Source organism: Nomascus leucogenys, chromosome 14 (assembly GCF_006542625.1).
Source record: "Nomascus leucogenys isolate Asia chromosome 14, Asia_NLE_v1, whole genome shotgun sequence".
In the NCBI taxonomy this organism is placed as follows: Eukaryota; Metazoa; Chordata; class Mammalia; order Primates; family Hylobatidae; genus Nomascus; species Nomascus leucogenys.
The window spans coordinates 7,681,115-7,687,323 of record NC_044394.1 but is presented as its reverse complement, the minus strand read 5'-3'; positions in this window follow the sequence as shown (position 1 = coordinate 7,687,323).

Here is a 6,209-nt window from a genome sequence, read left to right as displayed (position 1 = left end):
GAGCAGCACCTGGGACATGGGTGTCGCTCAATGGATATTTGTTGGCTGACAGGAGTGGTGCACCTCAGTCACCACCGCTTGGCTGCATGGCCTTGGGCAAGCCGCTTTCCCTCTCCAGGCCTGTTTTCACATCCCTAGAATGAGACTTGGGCCAGATGATTGGAAAGGTGCCTCTCCTCCCGCAACAGGGCAGAAACTGAATCTGCCTTACTGTTATACACACCCGCCATACCCAGCTCAAAGCCCAGCATTTAGTATATGCTTAGCAGGTGTTTGTTGAGTGAACGAATGATCTGTGATGAATGATTTGGCCCCTCTCCTTATCCCCTAGCCCTACTCACTCCCTCCAAGGTGCCAGGGAGAGTGTGAGGCTGTGACTGAGGCAGGGCCTGGCAGTGAAATCCCTCATGGGGCCATTCTGGGGACATGGCGGGACGTCATAGGTAAAACACCCAGCCCAGTGAGCTGCTGCAGAGCCTAAAAGTAAGCGCCCGCCATGGGCTTTATCCTCTTGGAGTTTCTTAGGTGCCAATCAGTAGTAGGTTTACTCTGAGAAGTAGATTTCAGTTATGAGTTCCTATCGGGCTTGGTGAGAAGTAGCTTCTTTAGAGGCAGTGTGCTGCACCAGCGCCTGATTGGCCTGGATTGAATCCAGCCCTGTCACTAGCTTCGTGACCTTGGGTGAGCCTCCGTGTCCACCTTAAGTGCAGAATGCATCCCAGTCAGCCTTCCGCCAGGGCCCATCCTCTCTGCACCTAAGCCTTCCTCCTGCAGTTCCCTGCCCTGGATGAGCCAGGTTCATCCTTTGCCTCTGACCTCATCCCAGCTGCCTGGAGAGCGCGTGCTCGTCCCTGGGGCAGTTCCAGAGTCACTACCACTGTGGCCAGCAGCCTGCGTGTCTTCGCCCCTTCTTCAGGAGGACGTGTCCATTCCCTCCTCAGTGTGGACCCCATGCCTGCTGCAGACTCCCAGGGAGGCTGTTCCAAGTGTCCTTTCTCCTCCCCCACCCCCACACCCTACTGAAACCCTGCCCAGTGCCCTCCACAGCCTCCTCCTCCCACAGCAACGCTACCAGCCTGACAGTTGCTCTTGAAACAACCACTTCTCTTCGGCAACCCCTTTCACAAGCTCCAGTTGATGGCCTAAGCCCTCCTAATCTTATCTCCTTATCTTTAGCAGAGGCCCCTCTCCTGTGACAGGGGACATGGGTAGAAGTCACTGTGTAGGAGCTGAAAGCACACTGGGTTCCTTGATGCCGACCCACTGCATGACTGGGTAAATCACACCCCTCCATGGACCCGTTTCCAAACCTGTGAGATGAGGACAGGGAACCTCATGGAGGAGAGAGATTGTATAAATCAGAGTGCTCCTCAGCTGTGTGTCACCTCCCGGCCCTCAGGGAGCCAGGTGCTTCCCGGGTGGAGCCAGGTGGAATGTATGTACCCCAGGTTGGAGCTGGATGGGGTGTATGTACCACAGCTTGGAGCCAGGGTGGGATGTATATAACCCAGGTTGGAGTTGGAGTAGGGTGTATGTCCCCTAGGTTGGAGCCAGGGTGGGATGTATGTACCCCAGATTGGAGTTGGAGTGGGGTGTATATACCCCAGGTTGGGGTGGGGTGTACCCGGGGTGGGGTGTATGTACCCCAGGTTGGAGTTGGGATGGGATGTATGTACCCCAGGTTGGAGTTGGATGGGTGTATATACCCCAGGTTGAGTTGGGTGGGGTGTATGTACCTCAGGTTGCAGTTGGGGTGGGGTGTATGTACCCCAGGTTGGAGTTGGGATGGGATGTATGTACCCCAGGTTGGATCCAGGGTTGCGTATATGTAACCCAGGTTGGAGCCGGGGTGTGGTGTTTGTAACCCAGGATAGAATTGGAGTGGGATATATGTACCACAGGTTGGAGCTGGGATGGGATGCATATACTCCAGGTTGGAGTTGGGGTGGGGTGTATTTAACCCAGGTTGGAGCCAGGATGGGGTGCATGTATCCTGGATTGCTGTACTTCCAGGGTCCCCAGCACTCAGAGTGAGCTCTGCTGTCCCTGCAGAGGGGAATCTAGTTCTTCAACAGTAGTGAGCAGTGCAAGGGTTTCTCCACAGCCATGGGCTGGCGTGGGTTATTGGGACAAGCCTGAGACAGAACCCTGGGCTCTAAGCCCAGCCCTGCCATGGTGGCTGATCTCTTGGGGATTTGGGCCTATTGGTTGCTCAGGGTGGTGATGAGAGCCTGCTGCCTGGCTCTCCTGGACTCTGGCTCTGGATGTCTCCTTAGCCTACTTTCTGCCACATTTCCCCCACGGGACCCTGCCCCTAGGCTCCAATCATCCTAACCTTCCACATATAACCCCCACCTTTTCTCTCCTTCCAAGCAGCTCCTAATTCTGCTGGAAGCTTCCTCTTCCGAGCAGGTCCCTCTGGGAAGCCATTTCTGAGTCACCCCACAAGCTGGGCTTGGTGCCTAAGCCACAGCACTTAGCAGGCAGGAGCTCCTTGAGAGCAGTACAGGGAGGTGGCTACAAGCTGACCTTGGTCCCCATTCTAGCACCGTCACCCACTTGGGCAGGCTCCTCAACCTCTGAGTCCACCTCCTCACTGTCAGATGGAGGTCATTCCTACTCTACCTCGCAGACATCATTCCTGACACACAGCAGGCGCTCAACAGTGTTGTTGAACATACCTTGTTTTTCTGCCCTATTGTTGCTTCCTTTATTGAGGTCCCTTGAGGCTGTCTGTTAAGGGCAGAAATTGCCATTGGCCTGAAGGGTGGAGGCAGTGAGTGCAAGGGATTTGCAGACCCTTCAGGGCTGGGCGCCTGGAAGGGAGGCCTCCAAGGTTAGGGCTGTTCAGACCGAGGCTCTCCAAGCCACTCCTCCTCATGTGAGAGTGGGCATGCCAGCTACGGGGCCACTGGAGACGGAGTGAAAGGAGGTGATGAAGTGATGGAGACCTCTCCAGCCCCTCTCCAGGGGCTTTCCAGCCTGGACCCCACCCACCCTCTCCAGCTGTGGCCCCCACTATGGGGCAGGTGACATGCAGGGCGCTCGCCATGTCTCACAGTGGTCCATGTTGACATCTGCTTTTTCCTTCCTCTGGTCAGGGCCAACCACATGCAGGGACAAGAAGAGGAGTGTAGGCAAGGGCCCCCTGCCCTCTGTGTCCCCCTCGTGGGCTTTTCATCATGCCCACTGGGATTTCATTGGCAAGATTTTCCTTAGCGTTAAGGGCTGTGCAGTAGCAACCTGGAGTATCTGACACCGGAAATATATATATATATATACAACACACACACACACACACACACACACACACACACACACATATATATATAGAGAGAGAGTCTTGCTCTGTCACACAAGCTGAGTGCAGTGGCGCAATCTTGGCTCACTGCAATCTCGGCTCACTGCAATCTCTGCCTCCTGGGTTCAAGCGGTTCTCCTGCCTCAGCCTCCCAAGTAGCTAGGACTACAGGCACCCTCCACCATGCCCAGCTAATTTTTGTATTTTTAGTAGAGACAGGTTTTCGCCATGTTGGCCAGGCTGGTCTCAAACTCCTGACCTCAGGCAATCTGCCTGCCTTGGCCTCCCAAAGTGCTGGGGTAACAGGTGTGAGCCACTGCACCTGGCCTGGAAACAGATTATTTTTGATACCCCCTCCTCTATACAACAAAATAATTTTTAGTAATACTCACTAAATGAAACAAGTCATAATAACGGCCAGCAAAGAAATATGTAAAAGTTCGCTTTTAGTGAATTTTATGTATAATCATGCCAGTAGAGACATAACAAAATAAACAAATAATATACAAAAGAAAAGTATAATGAATTAATACTTTTAAATTACATGAATGCATTTTAAATAAAGGGGAAATCTACGTACATATTTGTAATTTTAATATTTAATATGTCATTACATTTTCTGTCTTCTTGATCCATTCATTAGTTTTAAAATGAACAATTACAAACTTAGAAGAATAAATTAGATCTTAAAGTAATTATTCAAATTCAGTACAATATTTCATGTATGAAGTAAAATTTGCACTTAAAAATCAGTTTCTGTCTCCTCATCTTTACAATCACTGTGCTATCATTGTTTATATCGAACGAGCTGTTTAAATGCAAGAATCTGCAGTGCTAACAGGGGCAGAAGGCGCACATTGCACCGAAGCCTGCTCAGAGGAATCTGAGCCATCAGCCCATCCTCAGAGGGAACACACTCAGCAAAGCCAGCCACTGTATGACTGGGAATTCTCCCAACCAACTTCCACATGGAAGACAGTGCTTCTTAAAGGATAAGCAATAAAAGTGCATTAACTTGAAGCTTCCACATATTATTAAAGCCCAATGCTAATCACAGCAATGGGTTAGAATCTAGACCAACACAAGATTTCTTTGGGGAGCAGGATTTGAGCTCTGAAATTACATAAACTTGCCCCTGCATGGTGATCATCGTAAGCAGCCTGACTTTTTATCTGTGTTGTTATTTCTTGTAAACTCCCTATAGATGATGCACCACTTATTTTCTGCACTGGGACGGGTGCTTCCTCTGCCCTGTCCTTGGTACTGGCATTTGTCCCGTCTACTTACTTTTGCTAAGTGACAAGTTGGGAGGCTTTCATGTCCTTCCACACCCTCTCTCCACCCCGCCTTCAACACACTCTGGGTCCCCAGGGAAGAGGGAGGGGAAGGGAAGAGCACTGGGCCCTGAGCACCCGGAGGTAGAGAAGGAGCTGCTCGTGGGTGTCCTGGGATGAGCCCAGGCCATCCAGGGTCCTAGTGGGCAGGGTCACAGTCTGTGGGGTCTATTCATGATATTCCTTCAGCAGCAGCCCCGGGGAAATCCAAATCCTTCCATGGCTTCCTAGGCCCTGGAGGACTTCTCCAGCCTCTGCCCTCACCCCTTCCACCACCCTTCCTCCACATTCCAGCTTCTTCCCCCGAAGGTTTCTGATGCACCGTGTTCCCCTCTCCCCTGGGTCCTTGCACGTGTTCCCTTTGTCTGATTAACTTCTACTCATCTTCCCAACTGAGCCACGTCATTACCTTCTCCAGGCAGCCTTCCCTCATCCCTTTCCTGTTCACTCCCCAGATATGATCTGATTTAGACACCCCCTTTTTGTCTGTGGGGCACCTGATGCTGATACTTCCCTCAACACATACTGTGTGTACTGAAGGCATGCTGTCACCGTGTCCGTCTCCTGGACTGGCCACTGAGCCCCAGTCCTGGTCTCATCTACAGCTGCATACCTAGTACCCAACACAGGTTTGGGCCCAGGGCCAGTGCTCAGAAATGTTTGTGGAACATGAGTGAACCACGTCACAGACTAACTCTGTAAGTCCACACACCCTTTTTCACCCTGGAAAGGAAAACAGGTCCCCTTTCCTCCCCACATCCCAAATCTTCTTCCTTCTCCAGATGGCAGTTCAGCCACTCCCAGGGTTTTGACCTTGATAAGCCAGGTGGGTGGGGTGGGGCAGGGGTGGGGGTGCCACCACGAGGTGATGTAGAGTACGAAGAGCCTTAGGGTGAGCACCAGGTAGGTCCTGAGGCTGAGGCCATCTCCATTGCAAGGCTGGCCAGGTGGGTGGTTAGAGCGGGTGCTGTCCAAGGGAGGTGAGGATGGACAACCCACTGGACATGGAGGCCACCTGCTGGGGACATCACTTGGGACACCTCCCAGGGCTGGGTGTGTGGGAAGCCCGGCTCCCTTCAAGGCCCGTGTGAGCTCTTCCCTCAATAAGTGGAGTCCAGAACCCGCTGCTGGGCCTGGGCCAGGCTCCCTACAGGCCTGGGACCTGGTTGGACCTCAGAGGCTGGGGAGTTGTGTGGGAGAGCTCTTCCCCAGAAAGAGAAATGGGCAAAAGAAATGTCCAAGACCAAGCTATGCAGGAGGAAAGGTTTGTAATGAGACCTATCAGAAAGACCGCTCTTGGGGTGACAGGAGAAGACAAGGCTGCTTGGAGACTGGGAATGAAGGGGACAGAGAAGGTAGAGGTGTTTTTGGGGAAGAGGGCCCTGACCAGCCAGCCCTCTGGTTGCTGCTGTCCCTCCCTCCCTGGTGGCTGTGGGAGTATGAGGCCTTGGGAGATTTGGCACCACTGGTCCTGTAAACATCCAGTCACCTCTGCTGCAGTTGCTCCTAAGGAAAGGGAACCTGCAGGGATTTGCACAGTCTGGCACCTGCCACTTTCCTCTCCAGTGTCCCAT